Consider the following 23,006-nt stretch of genomic DNA (forward strand, 5'->3'; position numbering starts at 1 on the left):
AGCTGGGGGGGGGGGGGGGGGGGGGGGGGGGGGTACCAACCATGGCTGAAGGCAGTGGTGGCCCAGCAGGCTGTTGGTGAGTTGGTGGCCTTGACCACACTTAGACAGTATGCAGCCTCTAAACATCGTCGCTATGTGGCCCAGGGTTGTAAGTGGGTGCAGCCATCCTTCTGGACAGAGGCATCTGTGACTGAGGCCTCGGGATTTTGATGTTGCTCTCCTTCAGTATTGGAGGATAAGCTCACCTTCAAACTGCACTGGACCAACTGGATCTTGGCAAGAATGGCTTCTTCCTCCGCTTTAACGTAGTGTTTTCCAAAGAAGAGGGGGTGTTTTCCAGCAGGCCCACCTTTGCTTGCATCGGTACTGAAGAGTCTTCAACTGAAAGGTGAGGCATGCCTGGCACGTGGTGTGGTCATGCTCTGGGGAGAGGCAGAGATTGAAGAATTGATGGTAAACAGTCTCCAGGAACTGAGTGGCACTGGTGACTGTATTGAAAGAATATTTTCCATCACGGACCTGGCATTCTTATCAAAGGGATATGCAAGGTGACGGCTGGAGAGCCCGAATAGGGGCAGAGGTCCCAGCCCTGAGGTGTTGAAAGAAGTCTGGATTTCAATGTTTGAGTGAAGTGGAGAAAGGAAACTGAATCGAAGGTCCAACACAGTGAATTCTTTCAAATAACACAGGAGTAGAGAGCTCCATCTATACATATTCAAACCCAATCCTGGGGGGGGTGTAACAGTCCAACAATGCACATCGCCAACAAAGCAGGAGTGGCTGCTTATCTTTTCAAAGCTATAGGTATGTTACTTAGAAATAATTTGTACATTAAGAAACAATCTATGATTGATGCTACAGGTTTGAGATTCGGATAATTAAAAAGTTATATTAACCTATGAACAATAAATTCAATGAAAAATTTGTGTATGTTTGAAATTACATTAAGTATGTACATCTTCGACAAAGTATAGAAAAACTGTGAACCAAATTCTGCGAAGGGGCTGAAAAAATTCTAGCATTTTTTCAGGTTTTTCAAGTGGCCAAAAGGTTTTGTTCTGGATACAATGTGAACAAGTAGAGGCCCCTAGCCCCCACACCCCTCTTTGGCAAAGGTCTGCATATTTAAATCCGTCAGGACTGGAGTTTGTCTGTGCTTGCCTCTGGGATGAAAAAATTAAAAATCCAAACCAGTCTGATTCTATAAAGGACATGCCTCTTAAAATACTCTCATCTTATATCTACATTCTACCACAAATATGAGATCTTGTGATAGGTGTAAATGTAGGTAGTGGCTGATTTCTCTTAAGAGAGTACACATGCCAATAGCATTAGGCTAACGTGCATAATACAGATTAGGTGTGATCAGTATTACACACATTGAAGGTTTTCCTATCAGTTTAACCCCTTCCATGCTCATGACGGAACGGTTCCGTCATGAGCGTCGGTTGAGATGAGCTCATGACGGAACCGTTCCGTCATGAGCCGATAGGCTCATTAGAACCTTCAGCACAGCGCGAAAATTCGCGCCGCGCTGAAGGGGTTAAAGAGGGATTTCTTTTTATGCTGTTTGAGTTTTGGTTGCAAGATCCCACAACGGGTGTTGATATTTTCTAACTGTAAAGTAAGTTGACAGTTCGTGTTTTATCCAGAAAGCCAAAACACATATGTTAATTGGGGAGTTTGAGGAGTGTCCCCCACCTGCCAGCGATCAGTTTAATTTGTCTTGGGTTCATGCTTTTACTTGGATCACCGCTAATACCGAGGGCTGGTGTACTTAATTGCCCAGAATCCTGCTGTCTTAATTGCAGGCGGGGCTTGGCACCTAAAGGCCCTCAGGGGTACCGCAGCACAGGTCGTGGCCATGCTGTGCCTGGGCAAATAAAGGCCCTTATGCTCTTGAATGTAGCCAACCGTTTTTCTTTGCTTCTTAAGGTCCTATATATCAAAATAAGCAAACGCAAGTCAACCTCCATGATTTCGACATCTAAGCTCCTCACTAATGTGGTAAGACCTCTATTATAACCCTTTCAACCTAGGCAGTTGGTGCCATAAGCAAGGAAATTACCTCTACAAAGGAATAACTGGCTCTGCACCCTTATGGTTCAACTTGCTCTCCAGAGATTGCAGCTTGATGTAATTCTCGTACTAACAGGGCAAAAGGTTTTGTTCCAAGGTTGTAGACTGGTCCAATACAGTCAAATGTATGTTGGTTCAGACAAATTCATCAAGACCCTATTAATTTCATCAGTGGTGTTTCCGGCGCAATTGGGCTTGCAAAGCTGAACCTACAGTGCCTAAAAGAAGGAAAAGAGACATTGTACCAGAAAAGGGTCTTTCGGTTAAAGCTTCAAAAGCTGCTGTCAAGACTGGGCACTTGTCGCCCCCAAAGATTGGTCACAGTTTAAAAATCTTTTAGATGAAACATACTCCAAGGTGGACAGCCTGGCAAAGAGCTTGTTTGACAACTGCTTAAAGAGAATTTGGGCCACTGACACTATCTTATCAGATTCAACGGCCCGGCTCTGGGGTGATTTAAACTAAAATATTTTAACAACTGTTGAAGAGGTCATGGGGAGCCTTCTGGGGTGGGGCAACCAAGGTGCCTACATGATTACTATAGCGAGGTATAAAGAAGGTAACTTGTGGTCTTTCAGGAGCGGCGGGGTAAAGGAAGGCCGAACGCGTCCCTTGGGTCTTCCTAACCTCAATCATAGTTTGTCCCGTGGGAGGTTATGCCCTGGTTAGATCCCCTCAACCCCTCTGAACAAAACGGTTACTTACCTGTAGGCGTAGTTTACCAGCTTGTAGAATTTTCTGGATTCCCAAGCTGTATATTATTCCGCCATCTAGTGGCTGGGTCTGGTACTCTCCTCTTGTACAGTAGACCCTCTTTTTAGGTCGAGCCTAGAGTCAGCGTGCAAGCGCTGCTCTTGGGAAGTTCTGGGGTAGTTCTGTGCATGAGGAAAGCCCTGCCCCCAACCCCGCCCATATTTTTAATTGGCTTGTGTCTTTGTCCTTCCTAAATGCTGCCTTCGGATTGGTTTATAGACGAGTTAGTCCCACCCTATGACGCCGATGTCATCTTTTGTATCCTTCCATGGATACTGGCCCCTTTACTTTGAATGTTGCATGGTATGTGTGATTAAGATTGTGAGCACTATTTCCTTTAATGAGGTTCTCTTACTGCCCGTTCTTTCTCCTCCCATCCTCCTGTTGTCCGTGCTTTCTCACACCTCTCCACCCGCACTCCCGCTGTCCGTGCATCCTTCCCCGCCGCACTCCTGTTTGCAATGCAATAGGTCTTGCGTAAATGCGAGTCCTCTTGCACTGCAAATGCTTATTTTTTTAAAGACTCTGGCTAGTACTCGTGCATTAATACCCGTGCGGATGAGCTCTCTTTCAATGGCTGTGCATTTTTGCCTACTCTGCTTCTGTCTTGTTTGCATCTGCTCAGTGTTGTCAACCCGCCCGCCTCTCGTTCGCCTGCGCAGTGGTTCCAGGCCGGTCCACTGGGTGACACTACCGGTGGCAGGCCTTCAGAGTAGCCGAGGGCGGAAGGAGCGAGACCGCGCTTCGGGCCCAGAATGAAGTACTTTGAGTGCCTGCATATTTTGGGGTCACCCCAGGGGCCCCTATGCCTCCCGGCCCGCCTCCCCTTCTAAGTCGGAAATGGTAGGTGTTCCCGGGCCGTAATAGTTTCCACTATGGGGATGATTGATGCTAGCCTGGCACAGCGGGGTGGTCGTGCTCACGCTCTGGCACATCCTCAGCACAAGCAGCCTCTTCTTTGTCTTCGAATGAGAGTCAAGGGTGATGGTTGGGTCGGGTGGTATGGGGTGCATGAATGGGTAGGGTACAACAGTTTAAGAGGATGGAGAGGCAAGTGTAAAAGGGTGGTGAAGGAGTCAAGGAAGCCGGTGGAGAATGATGCTGCTGGACAAACACGATGAGGGGAGGCTGGTAGTAGTGCTATGAGTAAGCTGATCCGCTGTATGGATAAAAGTACACATGTATTTTCATTTAGAACCTCTTAAGGTGCGATGTCATAACAAGCATCATGTCCCACTACTGGGCCAACAATCAGATGAATTCAGTCAGTAGTTGTTAAGGAGGCCAACGTTTTCTTTTTCTGCGTGGTTTGTCTTTTTACCCACGTTGAATTGCTGCAGAATGGAAGCGTCCTGCTTTTGGCCATTCATGCGAGAAGTGGAGAATTAGAGCTTTCCGACGATACACCTGACATGGCTGCCAGTGTCCAACTCTCACTAATTCATTCCGGTATTAGCTGTAGGGGAGTGCACCTTCTGTGTCCTTAGACATGTTGCGCATGAGGGGTCCTGCACATTGAAGCTGTAGTAGCCCGGTCAGCTGTTGATATAGAAAAATTGAATACAGCTTTCTGCTGCCATTAAACTGTTTTAAACATGTGAACGAAAACCATGCAGGAGGCATGTACTAGGAATATACTTTTGGTGTTTTTTTTGGTAAACCTTTTCCCAAGTGCTTGCATAGTGTAAGATTGGTTGACAGAGACACAAGGAGATTGTTTGTCTCATATTATCCTATTTGTTATAGTATGATGCCCGAGACGGCAACAAGCTACTAACCTGTTCCAAAGATTAAACATTTATTACCTTATTGCATTTTGTTTTATTTTACTGCGACTTAGCACTGCTCTCCATTCAGAGGTAAGATCAAGATCCGTTTTTATAACCACACAGTAATTCATTCCTGTTAAAGTGACTTTTATTGGTTTTGCGTATATAATAAACTTAGGAGCTTGTAGTAACTCCAGTACACAGGAGTAGTTGAATATTGGTTTATTCAAGAAAAAAGTGGTAACAAGCAGTCAAGGTGCTGCCAGCTTGAAGAGGAACTCTGGACTGGCAAACACTCTAAGCATAACACTACATGACATGCATACATTCCAATATGACATGCAAACATTCTAACATTATCTAAAACAGATCTAATTCAGCCCAATCTAGAACAATATATAAAACAAGCATCACTACACATCCCCCTCCTTAAATATATAAAAAAAACAATAGCACAAAAAAAATTATTTACAAACATAATCATTTAAAAATTTAGGAGCCACAACTTTCCTCCCACTTCTGGTGGAGATTTGAGATTGCAACTCCTTATCAGTAGAAGAATCAGCATCACTGGAAATCTGAGGAAGATCAGTACCAACACTAGAAGAAATGGGTGGAAAGGAAGATTGAGGAGAAGAAGGAAAGACTCAGACGAATCAACAAGAACCTCAGAGTCAACCAAAGGAGCCAAGGGTTTAATAACCATACTGTCCTGGGAAAGATCCTTGTTCGGAGAACCCAAACTAGAGTCTGAGACTACCACTGGAGACAACCACCAAAATTCACCAACATCGCCCACATCCCGCTTCTTAATTTTAAAAGGATCGGGTCCCCTGGAAAGAGCAATCTTACTCATATGATGAATGGATCCATCATCCAACATAACGGTGTTACGCATTACTCTAGTGATTGTTCTGGGATCTGAAAAACGAGGCTGCGATTTACCAGTCTTCTTGGATAACTTGACTCTAACTAATTGACCAACACCAACATGAGTATCCCTAGTCCCATGTTTTCTATCATAATATAGTTTACTCTTGTCCTGAGATTTGCAAATGTTATCAATAACCTTCTCAGCATTCCAAATATATTCCTTGCTTCTGCCCATCCACACAGGATTCAGCTTGGAGTAAGGAAATCTGCCTCTCATCAAACCAAAAGGGCTTTCACCACAAGCCTCATGAACTGTGATTCTATATGACCATAACATTTTATCAAGTTCAATGTACCAATCCTTTCTATTCTTGTTGGCCAGTTGTAAGGTTCCTTTAATGACTATGTTAACCCTCTTGACAACAGAATTACCTTGCGGATGATAAACAGCAGAAAATCTTTGTTTAATGCCTGTAGATTCCATAAAGACTTTCATAGCATCAGACTTTAACTGAACACCGTTGTCAGTTAAAATAGAGGCAGGTAAACCTTCCCTGATAAAACACTCATCCAAAAATTCTATGACTGTGTCAGTGTTTACTTTACCAACAACCTTCAATTCAATCCACCTCGAGAATAAGTCAACTAGAACCTGAACATATTTGACAGAATCATCCTGCCACATGATTGGCCCCATAATATCTAAAGCTAATTCCTCCCATGGTAATTTGGGACAATTAAGAGATGACGATCTCTGCTCGTCAGACGCTGGTGCATGCCTTGGTCACCTCCCGACTTGATTACGGGAACTTACTCTACCTGGGGGCCACAGGCCGGGTCATCGGTCGTCTGCAGGTTCTCCAAAACGCGGCAGCGCGTCTGGTCCTCAGACTCCCCAGGAGGGCATCTGCCAAGCCAGCCCTACGAGCGCTCCATTGGCTCCCTATTGAGAGGAGAGTGAAGTTTAAGGCCCTTGCCACTTGCCACCGTATTTTGAATGGCAAGGCACCTCTCCCGCTTCAGAGCCTAATAGCCCACTATGAGCCTACACGCAGCCTCCGGTCCTCGCAGACCGGGCTGTTAAAAGTACCTAGAATTTTTAAAGCCCGCATGGGAGGCAGATCCTTCAGATACCTTGCCCCCAAATGCTGGAATAATCTGCCACTGGAGCTTCGGCTTGAATCCTCCGAAATTCAGTTTAGAAAAAAACTTAAAACTTATCTTTTTCAGTAAATAGTCTGGTTGGGAGGAGGGGGGACAGTCACTCCACTTGTCATAGCGCGGGGACACCCCAGTGGCGTAACCAGGCGCTTAATAAATGCCCAATAATAATAATAATAATAATAATAATGACATTGGGGGATAAAGTGTCTTCTGACTCTTGTCAGAACATTCACATTGAACACAATCACGGACTGACCTTTCAATCTCCATATCAATCCCGGGCCATCAGTATAAGGCTTTTACATTCTTCTTAGTTCTGGATATACCAGGATGTCCCTCGTGCCCTATGGATATAATCTTTTGACGTACACCTAAAGGTGGCACAAGTTTATCACCACAACATAAGAAATTACCATCAACACTGAGTTCATCTTTGACCTCCCAGAATGGCTTAAACTGGACATCGGCTTTAGATTGGACAAACCAACCCTGGTTGATTTTGGTCTTGATTGCTTCCAGTGTTACATCTTTGATAGATTCAGATTCCCATTCTTCTTTTGATAGACCTTGAGAACTAGAAAAAACTCCAGCAACACAACAATCATTTCATGAGTTTAGATCAATTTCTTTCATGGGTAAAGGTAACCTACTTAAGAAATCAGCCACCACATTCTTTGCCCCGGGTACATATTTTATGGTATACATATAATCCTGAAGCCGCATTGACAGCCTAGCAATCCTGGCTGACGCCCTGCACAAACCCTCCGTAGTAAGAAGCTTAGTTAAGGGTTTGTGGTCAGAGCGTAAGATGAATTGTTTACCCCAAATAAATTTGCGAAAATGTTCCATTGACCATACCACTGCCAGGGTTTCACGTTCGATCACAGAGTATTTTTCTTCACAAGGCGATAAAGAACGAGCAGCGAAAGCTATGACAACTTCACTGCCTTGCTCAGAAACCTGTGACAGAACACATCCCAAACCAACCCCGCTAGCGTCAGTGGTCAAATACGTCTTTGCAAAGGGGTCAAATCCTTGCAGCATAGGTGCATTAATTATTGCATATTTAATTTCTTTAAACGCAGATCTACATTTTTCATCCCACAAAAAAGGTGATTTGTTCTTCATAAGAACACGCATGTGAAAGGTTTTCTGTGAAAACTTGTTAACAAACTTTGAGTAAAACTCAGCTAAACCTAAGAATGATCTAAGCTCATCTTTGGACTTAGGTTCAGGTGAGTTTACAATGGCCTCCACTAACTTTGCTTTTGGTTTTATACCTCCATTACAAATTTCATGTCCGAGGTACGTAACAGACCTCTCGGAAAATTTACATTTGCAGAGTTCCCCAACAATCCATTATCAGCTAGAATTTTTAAAACTTTTCTCAGGAGGTTGTCATGGTGAGTCTTATCCTTCCCCATGATCAAAATATCATCCTGGAAGAAGATCACACATTTGATGTGTTTAAAAAAGATTAGCCATTAACCTTTGAAATACTGCCGCGGCAGAGGCTAAGCCAAAAGGCATTCTTTTAAACCTAAAGCAACCAAAAGGAGTGGCAAAATATGTTAGATGTCTACTTTCAGGATCAAGGACTACCCGATGATAGGCTGCAGATAGGTCTAAGGTGGAAAATACCTTAGCATCTTTGGTGAGGGACAACATCTCGTCAATACGTGGGAGTGGATATTGATCAACCAAAATCTGGCTGTTCAAATATCTTAAATCCACACCAACGGGCCATTCCATTGGCCTTGCATGCGACGACCAATGGAGAAACCCATTCAGCCGCTTCAACTGTTTCAATAATGTTAGAATTTAACAATTTATCTAATTCGGATTTGACCTCATCTTTAATGATGACAGGAATATTCCTAGCTTTATGAATTTTCGGAACTGCATTGTCCTTTAATCTGATTTGGTGTGTAAAACCTTTCAGTTTACCAATAGTACTTGTAAACACAGACGGAAATTCATCAATAACCCATTTTTTTGTGTCTTCACTAGTACAAGAAACCAAAACCTGTTCTTTACTGTTAGGATCTAAAATTATATGTAAACTTTTCTGATCCCTCCAACCCAGAACAGAAGGGCCATCCTTAGAGACATACAGTTTACAGGTAGCATGTCTCCCTTTAAATCTAAAAATTAACACCCTGAAACCTAAAATCTCAATTGTGTTGTCCGTGTAGCTAACAGGTGAAATATCAGAAGGTTCCAACCAATTTCCAATTTGGTTCACACATTTCTGCTCCCAAACGTGCTTATTAACAATAGTATAGGGTGACCCTGAATCTGCAGCAAGTTGTGTACGAATTCCACCTAAAGAAACTTGACAGAAAGGTTTGCTAGAATCAACATCAGAAATATTCAAAACAACCTTTTTTTAACTATGTTCTGTACTTGTAACACTTCCTCATCAGAAGATGAAGTAACATCTTGTTCAGTTTCTTGAATACAAGCAATTTTGCCTTTGAAATTCTTATACATTTTCTTTTTACAAACCTTGGCAAAATGTCCCATGACCCCACAAACTAAGCATTTAGTGGTTTTAGCTGGACATTTAGGGTAATGAGCAAGATGAGAGTGACTACCACATCTATAACAAACAGGATCAGAACCCTTCCTTGAATCAAACGTTTCCTTCTTTGAATTACCAGACCTGAAATCTTTGTTACTCATAACAAAAGTTTTCCCTTCAGAAATTTTGTTAACAACTTCAGTTTCTTTTTTGTCATTAGAAAGAGCAGCCTTAGCACAACGTTCAGAAAGTTCCGCCTTTTTAACCATAGCGATGATTTCCTTCAAAGTTCCATCACCTTCAACCCATAACTTATTTTGTATGGTTTTAGTTTTAGTGTACATGACAATTTGATCACAAATGAGATCATCATGAAGCTGAGCGAATTTGCATTTAACAGCTAATTTCCTTAGAGCGGAAACGTAATCCTCCACTGATTCACTTTTCTCTTGCTTGCATTGGATGAAGGAATGTCTGGTGACAGCAATGCAGACAAAAGGAGAAAAATAATCATCCATATCTAAGAGTGTTGAATTGAAAACATCAACATCACCGGCAGATCTATCAGTTTTATCCAATTGATTGTAAATCCTTAATCCTTCAGGACCAAGACCCAATAATAAGATTCTTTTCTTCCTTTCTGGAGTGAAAGAGCCACTAACATCTTCAAGATTGGCTACGTAATTTAGGAAATATTCTTTCCAGTCCAACCAAGCAACAGGAGGATCACCAGGAACAACTAAAAATTCTCTGGGTGCATTTAAGTTCAAACCGTGAACAGGCTTTTCACCACTTGTTGTGCTACTGTTAGTATCATTCAGAAAAGGGGGTGGTGATGAACAGAGTGTCTGAATTAAGCAGACCACTCTTACCCAGTCCAAAGATCAGGGCTTGATCCATCACCGTTTTTTAGCTCACTGCACCATCCCAGCTCAGAACCTGGCTACATGCAAATTAGTCTGTCCCTGGCCCAGTGCATCATGGGAACAGGGCAGACCAAACTAGCAAGCCAATTCTTATACTGGAAAGGAAACAAGCTTCCGGGGACCGGTTTCTGGCATTTCAGCCGTCTTCAGCCCGGCTTGCTTGAATCCTGATGGTGCAATGAGCAAGGGACTCACATCTGAGTATACCCTTCCACGCTTATGGTGGACAAAATGATTCAGAAAAGGGGGTGGTGATGAACAGAGTGTCTGAATTAAGCAGACCACTCTTACCCAGTCCAAAGATCAGGGCTTGATCCAGCACAGTTTTTTAGCTCACTGCACCATCCCAGCTCAGAACCTGGCTACATGCAAATTAGTCTGTCCCTGGCCCAGTGCATCATGGGAACAGGGCAGACCAGACTACCAAGCCAATTCTTATACTGGGAAGGAAACAAGCTTCCGGGGACCGGTTTCTGGCATTTCAGCCGCCTTCGGCCCGGCTTGCTTGAATCCTGATGGTGCAATGAGCAAGGGACTCACATCTGAGTATACCCTTCCACGCTTATGGTGGACAAAATGATTCAGAAAAGGGGGTGAAGAATTGGCTTGGTAGTTTAGTCTGCCCTGTTCCCATGATGCACTGGGCCAGGGACAGACTGATTTGCATATAGCCAGGTTCTGAGGTGGGATGGTGCAGTGAGATAAATAACGGTGATGGATCAAGCCCTGATCTTTGGACTGGGTAAGAGTGGTCTGCTTAATTCAGACACACTGTTCATCACCACCCCCCTTTCTGAACTGTTAGTATCAGGCATAATGATATACACTGAATTACGTAATGAAGTAAAAAAAAAATTGCTACAGTGTATACAAGTTCTTGTATTCGAAAAATAAAATTGCAGGCAGCACCTTTACTTGAACGGAAATTAAGTGTAATTGAGGAAGTAAATACAGTAAATAATAAAGATGATAAGTATATTAGGTAAATACCATGAAAAACGAGTGTTCAGGATCTTCAACTCGATCAACGATGCAATTACGGTGAAATCGCAGTGAAATCTGATGGGAAACCAATCTAAAATGGCCGCCGACGTGACCTTACGTGAGGTCGTACCCACAATGCACTATGCGATCAGCGTGACGTGAACCAGAAGTGCAGAGAGATCGCAGTGACACGGACCAACAAAGAAAGGTTCCGAAGAAGATGCCGCGTCCTTTGAAATCGCTGGAGCTGTAGAGAGGATACCGAAGCCGTTGGCAAACGGCAGGATTCAAAGGACGCTGGTATGCATATTACAGCAAACGAGTAAAAAAATAAGTAGATTTAAGAAAAGGTTCTCACCGCAATTGTTCCAGAGGCAGTTCTGATGAAAACAAGTAGCACAGTGTTGTAACTTGCATTGTTATGTTCACACCCTATCCAGTGTTCCCCCCTACCTTCTCGCAGGACATGGTACAGTCCGCTTGACAGCCCGGCGCTCGCTATGGAACGTTGACATAGCAGCTGGGCTTCTGCGTTGACAAGCTGACGGCATTCTGAGTGTTTACTTAACCAATAAAGAACTTATCAACAAGCTACGGCATTCCTCATTACTACAATTCTTGGCGACGAGGGTGAGGAGACTGTGCCAGGGACAGTGGATGCCGTCTCCCTGGTGTGAATTAATTGCCTGTCAACGAGGGAAAAGGAAAATAACGGAGCCCGGGGAGTACAGAAACGGAAGGAGCGAGTGACCGCTGTTAATGGTCACGTGAAAAAAGGGAACACAAGTACGGGAACATTGTAATTTAGCGCAAGTCCGACCCGAACCAGGCGCTGGCAAGTCTAGGTCAGAGGCTGAATGGAAGATTGATATTGTGGGTTGGCAACTCACTCGGGTGCCAGGTCGGGCACCATGAACTCTGATTGACTTGTGTGGCAGTGTGTTCGTGAGGGGAGCTGCATTCAGGCTCCAGGGGTCAGCGCGCAAGAAAGCTCGCTCGTGTGTCAGGTCGGGCACAGGGGGCGTACTAGTGATAAGAGCGAAGTCGGGGGAGAAGAAAAAACGATTTGTGTGGCGTACAGTTAAATCAATTTGAATCGGCAAAAGGGCAGTTGGCGGATTTGTCGACGGACTTGGCAGACGCGCAGCGCACTGAATATCCCACAGAGCACTGAGCATTCGGTGCGTTCGTATGAAGAAAAAAATCTGCACCCTGATTGAGCTTTGGCGTGAGGCGGCGCGCTTACCGCCAGGCTTCCACACAGTAAGATCGTGGATCTTCAGACTTTTTGTTCGCTCGCTTCGGCTGTAAAGGCATTCTGAAGGAAAACGAAGTGGTACTTTAACAGGGTGAAGGAGTGTGAAACCGGCAACTCGAATTCACCGTATCCTTTCTTCAAGTAGCTCCGCTCTGACAGGAACTTCTGGAGGGGAAGCTTCTCCACAGGAAGTTCCCGCCAGTTTGGGAGGAGGCTAGCGGTTCTATTGGATCAGAGACTTGACCTGTGGAAGTAGAAAGGGGACTTACAAAACTACTGGGTTTTGCTGATTTCACTTGTGATGAAGATATTTCATGGCTTTTGGGCTAAAGTGTGGTTCTATTAGTTGTTATAACTGAAGCAACTCTGTTCTGAATAACTGTCTGCAGTTGCAGTATTTCCCTCTTCATTAGGAAGAGGAAAGGTCTACCAGGAAATTAAAGTAATTTTATGGCAATGGCAGGTGCAGGTATGAGTCAGCCTCCACCCTTCCTTAATGAGTTAGGAGAACCTGTCATTCCCTGGAGAAGGTGGGAAGGTATATTCAAATCATATTTAATAGCCATAGGAGGTAGCAATTACACCACTATACGTAAACAACATATACTACTCCACAATTTAGGCACACATGGGAGGAAAATCTATAAAGATATAACAGGGAGGTTGGTGGAGGATGATCAAGAGGAAGTGGAGGAAGGTGTCAATGTCTATGAAAGCACACTGAGGGAATTGGAGTCTCACTTCAAGGAGAAAATAAATGTGGTGATGGAAAGGCATAAGTTTTTTAAGAGGGTGCAGAAGAGGGAGGAGAAAGTGAGCAATTACATGGCAGTATTGAGAGGTTTGTCAGCCACATGTGAATTTGGGCAACTCACAGACTCATTGATTAGAGACCAACTGGTGAGATGCACCAATGACACCAAGACTCGAGAGGAATTACTCACCAAGAACCCCAATCTAGAGGAAGCCATAAACATAGCTAAGGGCCTAGAACACACCGCGAGATGTATGAGAGAAATGAAGTCGCAGGAGGGGACAAACAAAGAGAGGGCAGAAAACAAGTCTAGCACAGAGGGAGAAACGGTCTGTAAAGTAGGGGACAAGAGCAAAGAGGTGAATCGCAGTAAGTCCAGTCCCATGGTATGTTTTAAATGTGGAAGTCCCAATCATTTGGCCAATAACTGGAAGTGCCCAGCAAGAAATGTGCAGTGTAGAAAGTGCAACAGGTGGGGGCACTATTCAAAGGTGTGTAAAGCTCCTGGGAAAACAGTGCACGTTATTGAGGAGTACCCCCAAGATGAGGAAGGGGAGAGATCTTATATTTTCCAAGTGGGGGAAGAGGAGAAAAATAATGATGACATTTATCCTAAATGTGATGTTTTACTTGATGGTGTGAAGTTTAGTATGTATGCTGATTCATGTTCCCCATACACTTTGGTAGATAAAAATGTTTTTGAGGATAAATTTGCTAACCATCCTGTTAAATTGATGCAACCTGACATCAGTCCCAAGGGGTACAACAGAGGAAAAATCCCACTAGAGGGCATGTTGACAATGAGAATCTCATTTAAGGATAGACACACGGTGGGAAAGGTGTATGTATCCACTAGTGGCTCGACCCTATTGGGCTGGAAACACCAGAAGCAGTTGGGTATTAAACTGGACCCGAACAACAAAGAGCAGGTGTTATTAATTGACCCAGTAGGTATAGCAGGGAATCTCACAGAAGAGTTTAAGGAGGTGTTCAGTGACAGATTGGGAGTATTTAAGAACTATATGCACAAGATCATTCTAAAGGAGGGGGCAGAACACGTAGTGCACAAGACTAGATCTATACCATTGCGCATGAGAGAGCCCCTCCAGCAGGAACTTCAGAGATTGGTTAGTCAGGGAGTAATCACAGAAATTGAGAGTTCAGCCTGGTTGGCCCCGATCGTGATCACGGCAAAAGATGGAGGGAACAGCATAAGACTGTGTGGACCTGAGGGACCTTAATGCGAACATTCTGGTGGACAGGTTCCCTCTTCCCAGGATAGGTGAAATGTTAAGCACGATCAGGGGGGCCAGGTATTTCAGTGTGCTGGACCTATCCTCTGCCTATTACCAAATCAAACTTCACCCGGATTCTCAAATACTTACGCCATTCACAACCCCGTTTGGCAATTTTAAGTTTCGGCGAATGCCATTTGGTTTGGCGTCAGCGGCTGCGGCCTTCCAAAGAGTCATGCAACATGTGTTAAAGGACTGAAGGAACACCACCTGTTTCTAAGATGATATACTGATTTTCGGTGGTTGTGAGGGAGAACACAACGAGATGGCAAAGAAGGTGTTGGAAAAAATGAAAGAGGTAGGTTTCACCACCAAAACCATCCAAATGCAAGCTAGGAGTATGTTCGGTGGACTACCTTGGACACACTTTATCTGAAGAGGGTATCAAGCCTAAGCACGACTTGGTCAGAGCAGTAAGAGACGCTCCCACTCCCAAGAGCAAAGAGGACATACTATCGTTCCTGGGGCTTGCTGAATACATGGCTAAGTTCATCAAGGATTTTGCAATGGTGTCACAGCCGTTAAGAGACTTAATCAAGAAAGACAATGTCTATATTTGGGGAAAAGAGCAAGAGATGTCTATGAAGTGCATAAAGAAGGCCATCATTGAGGCCCCGTTTATAGGGAAGTTTGACCCAAATGGTGCAACTATCATCTCGACGGATGCCAGCAACAGAGGTATCGGGGCAACGCTGGCGCAAAGAGAGGGGAACAAAGTCAATGTGGTGGCTTTCGCATCAAGAACCCTCACTTCATCAGAAAAAAATTACTCGACCATAGAGAAAGAAGCTCTAGCGGTCTGTTGGGCTATCTGTCACTACAAGTTTTTCATCTGGGGAATTCCATTTGAAGTACAGACCGACCATAAACCTCTGGTCTCACTGTTCACAAAGAAGGACATGGAGAGCATGACGCCCCGCATAGCCAAATGGGCTGTGGGTCTGCAAGCCTACAACTTCAGAGTATCCTACATTCCTGGACAACAAAATAGGGTTGCAGATTTCCTATCGAGAGCACCGGCAGAGGGAGAGGTGGAAGAAGAGTCGAGAGGTGGCTCAATTCTGGAGTTACGCCTAGCTGCGGTGGAAAAGAATGCATGGGAAACCCAGATGGAACAAGATGAAATACTGAAGAAGGTGAAGAGACATATACTCACGGGATGGCCAAAGAAGTGCAAGGACATGGAAACAGAGATCCAACCGTATTGGAATGTGAGGGAGGATCTATCAGTAGAAGGAGATTTCATACTGAAGTCTGGGAAACTAGTCCCTCCAGAAGCTTTAAGAAACCAAATAGTGGAACTGGCGCACGAAGGACATTTAGGCAGAAGTTTGAGCAAAGCTAGACTTCGTACAGACTACTGGTTTCCAACGATGGACAGGGAAATGGAGGACAAAGTGCGCGATTGCTACGCGTGCAGTTTGAGTGACAAGTCTAAGACCACGAGGAGAGCACCCTTGTCACCTGTGGAAGTACCCGAGGTTCCGTGGAACAAGTTAGGCTTCGACATAGCCGGACCTATCCATGGCAAAGGGCCCCAAGACTGGTATCTACTGGTCCTGGTGGACTACTTCTCAAGCTGGATAAACTGCAAGATTGTCCACAACGTGAACATTAAGGCGATCATTGAGTTCCTGAAAGACGTGTTCTCAAGAGAAGGAATGCCTTCAACACTGGTGACAGATAATGGCGTGCAGCTGATCTCAGAAGAAATGAAGGAGTTTCTCAAGGACTGTTCCATAGTTCATGTCCGCACACCACTGTATTGCCCCAAAGCAAACGGCAAGGTGGAGAGAGTAAACCGTATGTTGAAAGAGTGCATACAGTTGGCCAATCGAGCGGGGCAGAACGTCGAGGAAGCCATAAGAGACATGTTGTGGGCATACCACACCACGCCAAAGTCTACTACAGGTTGCACGCCTTTCGAGTTACTGAGGGGGGAGGAAAGCTGGCACTAAACTTACACCCAGTTGGATGGGGAGAAAACAAATAGAGGAGACCAACCCTAAAGAGATCAAGAGGAGGATTGAAGCCAATCAACAGAAATACAAGGAATAGTATGATAAGAAGTGGGGAGTTAAGGAGAGAGGATTCCAGCAAGGACAAAGTCTACGTAAAGAAACCGGAGAGACTGAGAAAAGGGGGTGACAAGTTTTATGCCCCCAATACTATCAAAATGCAAAACAAGAATTCTGTGGTCATGGAGGATGGTAGATTATGGAGTCATGATAGGGTAGTTCCCGCTGGAGGGGAGGAACCCAGGTCAGACACGAGAAGGTCGGAGGGTGGAGACATGGGTGGAGATACCAGACTAGACAGGAGGAGTGATAGACCTAGGATCTCCCCCCAGTGGCACAAACATTACCTAATGAGAGAGCAACTTGCAGGAGAGCCCTAGTAGTCAAGGAGGGTCCCCTGTGAAAGACCCCGAGTCAGGACCTGGGGGCGGCAGCCTTATTCCCTAATCACACTTTGGAGGACTGTTAATCCTCCCTTCTGCATTTTTACCCCCGTGTTCATCTGTTTCCTTAGGGAGGATGATGTGTTGTAACTTGCATTGTTATGTTCACACCCTATCCCATGTTCCCCCCTACCTTCTCGCAGGACATTGTACAGTCCGCTTGACAGCCCGGCGCTCGCTATGGAATGTTGACATAGCAGCTGGGCTTCTGCGTTGACAAGCTGACGGCATTCTGAGTGTTTACTTAACCAATAAAGAACTTAACAAGCTACGGCGTTCCTCATTACTACACACAGCTCATGCATAGCAGAGTTGAATTTTCCCATTAACGAGTTTTTGTTAGATCGAGAGAAAAAAATAAAAGATTGAGTCCACTTAGAAAAGAAAAAAAAAATAAGCAGAGTTTCCAAAGGAGAAGAAGGGTTTCCCTCGTCGCCAAATCTGTAGTAACTCCAGTACACAGGAGTAGTTGAATATTGGTTTATTCAAGAAAAAAGTGATAACAAGCAGTAAAGGTGCTGCCAGCTTGAAGAGGAACTCTGAACTGGCAAACACTCTAAGCATAACACTACATGACATGCATACATTCCAATATGACATGCAAACATTCTAACATTATCTAAAACAGATCTAATGCAGCCCAATCTAGAACAATATATAAAACAAGCATCACTACAGAGCTTCTCCCAATCCTCGTCTTACACCTGTTAATGTTTGTATTGTAAAAAAAAAAAAAAAAAAAGGTGGCTTCATGTCTCTTTTGCCCCAACCCTTCTATTAGTTAATATGTCATATAAATTTACTACAATTGAGGATTATGCCAGACAGGCACTGCATCTATTTTATTTTAGTATTCATCTAGTTTAAATTTCGGGAATGTGTACTAATATTAGCCTCTTGAGGCATTGTTTCTCTTTAGATTCCTCCTGGAATTCACATGTAGTACGGCACAGTAATCACACATTATCCAGCAAAGCGGATTATCGGTAAAGCTTTTTTCAGTTGGTCTAGTGTAGAGGTGGTGGTTTATGGAATGAACCCAGAAGTATGTGTTCTGTGAATCGCTATCCCCCCGACCCCCCCCCCCATCCCCCCAACGTGCTGACAAATCTCTTCTGATGCCTTTACCAAGACAAATCGGTGGGTAGAGACTCGAAGCTGTTGACATGTTTTTGTAAGGACAAATGTTTTGACTAAGGGCTACCATGAGACCTTTCCACTAGGGAACACTTCTAGGTGTCCCTACAAATTATTAGGTGTAAGGCACCAATCCCTGATAGTTCTGATTTGTTAAATTTAAGCTAGGACTTGGAAACAAGTTTCCAATATTCTCACCACCGGAAACCAAATTCTTGACACATGCTTTTTAAAGGAGAAGTTTGAATCATGTCACTCTTAGCGACTGGCATGTTGCAAAGTGCTTAATTTTACAGATACAGAACATTACAGTACACAATTAGGTTTGCCAACTGCTGCCAAATATTCGACAAGCCTATTCCAAAGGTTGCTTACCACCCATGATAAGCAAACATACTTTTTAGAACTGAGAGGATGAAATCACCTGATAGGCATCAGAGTAATCCTTCTGATGGTCCTCAGGATGGCAAAAGTATGTCCTAGGTAGTCAAGACTGATCATTTCGCTTTTTTTCTGAAATCCTGCGTGTGAGAGGCCGAAAGTATTTAGTGGGGGTAACGTGGTAGGCAGATAAGAGAAGGAGCAGTTGTGTGTGAGATCTGGTGATGGTCTGTTACTAAGTGGAAGTACAATTACTTTTCATTGTATATAGGAGTCATGGTTGAAATAAAACACACATCGAAGAATTGGTATTATGTCTGCATTTAAAGATATAAAAAGATTATCCATAATGTAAGCACAAATGGTACTATAAATGCACAGAAATTAAAACGTAGTGATGCTGCTGTCCGTGGAGCACCACAAGATACATTTGTAATGCGCCTTACATTCTCTTAAATTCAATCCTTTGTAATCTAAAGGTCCAAATTAGGTAAAGAATGGTTGGTGCAACGCTGTGTGTGCCAGAGCGTTTAATTCTGCAGTTTCTAAAAAGAATAAATATATTGTGGGTGGAGGTGATGTGGATATTAGCTTGCCTGGTTATGTTGGTGGCTTTTCAAGTACTCAATTACTTTCCTGGCTCTCATAAGGCTTTTAAATTCCCTACCTCCAGTATTGGTGGGCCCTTGTGGCTTGGGGGTTGGGGGTAGGGGGGCGGGGATTTTTATATTTTGGAGAAGCAGTACTCTTGGGGACGTGGGTTGGTGGGGGGTGAGGGAGAAGAAGGAGTTTGTGATCTGAGCGCCGTCATGTCTGAGGCCGATGTAATTAAATAAGGAAAAAAAGGGTTTTCTGTTCTCATTTCATACCTTGAGGTCGGGGGAAACCGCTAAATTTCTTAGACCGGAGGCAGAGTTGTAATCTGCGCACCGTCATGTACGAGGATGATGTCACCTAATATCAAGGGTATGCGGGAGCTACTAGAGGTACAGCCCCATAAAACTGTTATAAGTACCCCGACCTCGAGGTATGAAATGAGATCAGAAACCCTTTTTTACTTTATTTAATTACATCGCCCTCAGACATGGCACTCAGATGACAAACTCTGGCTCTAGTCTAACTATATTTTTTTCCCCAACCCCTAAGAACTCAACGAGGTCCGATATTCCATGCTGTAGCTCTGGTGTGTGTTGAATAAGATACGAGGCTTGCTTGTAGTGGAAACGTAGGTTTATTGTAGGAAAGCAAAACACCCACAACCAGAGTCGTTCAGACGTCCTGAGGAATCTTCACGACTGAAGGGCAACACTCTGAAACTTAGACATAGAACGAGTCTTGTGGACTCAACCACGAGACTCTTGGTATACAGAAGACAAATATTGCATCAATCATTATATAACAGTGTGGGAAACAGATTATTTCCACTGAACATACAAACGTCACCATGGCAACACTGCCTGACGCATTGGACACCGCCGGATACTGGCAGTAAAGTTTACATTCGGAGGCACATGGGCGTCCCTTTCACGCAGGTGCAGACAATTGAGTCCAATTACTGGTAATATAAATGGACCCTACCCGCGGTTTCTTTCCCATCACGGAGCCGCGGGTAGGCGTCATTTTGAGGCGAGGCTGAATTCACCAGACCGTAAGTACGGCCTAGCCATTGGGAGATGTGTTTGTGTTTGCAGGCATTAGAAGACCACCAGCAATGTACGGCATTGCCTTTGGAGAATATATGAGGCCTCATACTTTTACCAAAAATCACCGTATTTCTCCCTTCCGTTTGTACCCAACAGAACTACGTTTGGCGACCCCCTTCCCCACCCTTTACAAGAGGCTCATGGAGTATTAACTCCTACATTACATAGTATGTATTATCCTACGACTGAGGACACAGAGCATTTACAAGGTTTAATACAATTACTCTAGTCACATAAATGGAGTGTGTGTTTTCTGTTCCGTGTGTGTGTGTGTCCCTTTTTCTTCCACAGGTCTTCGCACTGATAGAACACGGTATTGATTACACTAAGATCAAGCGATTGTCACCATGTGGTTGTTTTCACTTTTTTTATTCATTCTCCTTTCACAGATTGAGTGTTTGCGCATGGGAAAGCGCTATTAATTGTACCCACTCTTCCAGATTAACACATACATGGTGCTATTACTATTGTATTAAGTGCATAACATTTCATGCATCTTTCATTTTTCACTTGTATATATAACACACCCATTTGGGAAAACTAACAGTGAGTACTGAGGGGATCTTTCAGTCCTGATGATGAAGCCTTTGCTTCGAAACAAGTTGACTATATAGGAGTATCCGCACATTATAGGCATGACATCTTGTATCACTTTTTTTAACAGCTCCAGCCTCGCTGACCTATTAAAGTTTTTTTAAGTCTAGGAGGTCAGGTCCTTTTAAAATCACTTACCCATACTCACTCCTGACCTCTCCTCTTACTACCCGATCACTACACATAGTATTGTTACAAGTGCTCCCGCGTAGTAGTAGCACGCCCCGTCCTGCAGCGGGGCGGGAAGACCCCTATGACGGAGGGCCCTTTTGGTGTGTTAGGGGTATTTAAGCAAACACTGTGTGCATCCACACCAGGATGAGTAACACACTTCCCTGAAGACAGTCAGACCTCTGTGGTGGATCTTTTAGATTTAATTACTGAATACTAGAGGAGGACGTATCTGCCCCAGTGTCCATTCAATGACACTACCTCTTCACTCCCTCGTTTTGTAATCTAAACCCATTCTTTTTGTATCATTGTGATGGGAAGAACTGTGTGCATTACTAGTATGTATTCGATGTTAGTAAGACTTAGTGAAGTGCTAGCTCGGCCCATTGAAATTCTAATAGCTAGCAGCCAGTATAACGTTTTTGTAGTCCAAAAAGGATTGAACATTTGTGGGCCAGAGTTTTCTTATTTATTTAGAACCCAAACACTTGGAGACCAGGATGAATGGTTTTGTATAATCCAGGTGGGATTGAGGCATTGAATTTCAATATGTAAACTCTTGATGGCTGGTAGTTGGGCTATATAAATGTCCAACCTTCGAAGTCTGCATACATAACTTTGATGGTTAAACTAGAGTAGGTCTGTGGTTGCATGCTGTGAAAAGGTCAGTGACTGGGAGTCTACTATATTTATTTAGGATTGGATCAAAGCCAAGTAAATGAGATTCATGGATTTAAATGTATGAAGTTCTCATTGTTTAATTTTAATATAGCTACCAAGATCAGTGTATGTTTATAGGTCGCTATTCATCATATACAGATGGTAAGATTTGTACATAAGTGGAAATCAAAGGTTGGGGCTGACTTTTAGAGGCACATTTTTAACTTTGGTGTTTTACTGGTTTCTTGAAAGACATGAGATGTATTGTGTGTCTAAACTGTGGGGGAGATGTTTCTTCGGTGGAGTTGTAAAGTGACAACTTTTACTTGGACCTGCTGGCTGGTGTCAGTTTGAAGGGTCTAATGGGGTTCTTTTGAAAGTTGATAGATTAGATATTTTTTTGTATATTTTTTTTAATATTTTTTTTTAACGGTTTGGTGCCACGATATGATAGAAAGCAAATTTATATCTGTGCCACAATTGGTATAACAGCAGATCGCAATGATTCTTGGCATACTTGCGCAGAGCAGTAGGCTAGTGCATGAGGTGGATTTGACTTGCGCCATGTGTGCTTTGGATGGAGTGCTTGGGAGAATGACTAGAAAGATGGAGGTTACTTATGCTTGTAGTTGATTGTTGGGTAGGAAGGTGTGGTTCTGTTACAATCTCGTTACAGATTTTGCTGGTTAAGTTTGAAAAGATAATGAGAAGCTAGTGTCAGTCTATGCACACGTTCTTCATTGCAATATTGTGAGGTCTTTATTCATGATGTATAGGTCACAGAAAGAGTCGAGTCTTGTTGGATGCTTGTTTTCTAGGCTGATCTTTAGCTATTTGTTTTTATGGTATGTCTACCAGTTAGTGAACTGTTCCAGTTTCTTTACACCATTCATTTAAAGGTTCCCTGTTCTCTGAAGTAATGTAGGGATTGTTTGGTGGCCTTATCTCGGATCTCTTTCAGCGGTGCCATTGCATAGAGTGCAGCTTGTCTTTTGGTTAAATGCTTCAAGTTACACCTGTGTATAGGTAAGGATGTTGAAGTAGTTCTGGATTAGAGGTCAGTGGAGTGTGGGACAGTTTTTTGGGTGTTACAAGTTGTCTTGGCAATTGTGGTTTTGGCAATGGGTAGCCTGTTGCCTTGACGTATCTTTAGAAGGGAATTGTAAGTATAGATTCCGTGGTGTACTGGGCATGGGAGCCAAAAGTATTAATTCTGCGCACATTTGATAAGATGGGAGTTTGCTAGGAAAGCAAGGTTTGAACGGTTGATCAGAAGTATATAAATGGATGCCCCCATATACAAGAGAATCAGGTTGTGGGGGGGGGGGGGAGGGAAGAGGAAGAGTCCTGAGTGACAGGGTCTCACCCAACGTAGTCCCCCACTTCCTCCCAGAAGAGCTGGATCGAAGGGCATTCATGTGTATGAGATCGCAACAGGTATCCGGACACTGCCACTAGTTTGCGTGGTGCAGCAATCCGGCTGTATGCAGCTTCACCGGGTTCCAGTGCCAGTCAAGCGA

At 43.8% G+C, this 23,006-nt stretch overlaps 1 protein-coding gene across 1 annotated transcript in view; it reads right to left on the reverse strand.

Annotated features, from left to right (window-relative positions):
- Positions 1–23,006, reverse strand: part of PDE7A (phosphodiesterase 7A) — a 1,213,253-nt gene that overhangs the window by 536,413 nt on the left and 653,834 nt on the right. The window lies entirely within an intron of this gene.

This window comes from Lissotriton vulgaris, chromosome 4_1, assembly GCF_964263255.1.
Source record: "Lissotriton vulgaris chromosome 4_1, aLisVul1.2, whole genome shotgun sequence".
Lineage (NCBI taxonomy): Eukaryota > Metazoa > Chordata > Amphibia > Caudata > Salamandridae > Lissotriton > Lissotriton vulgaris.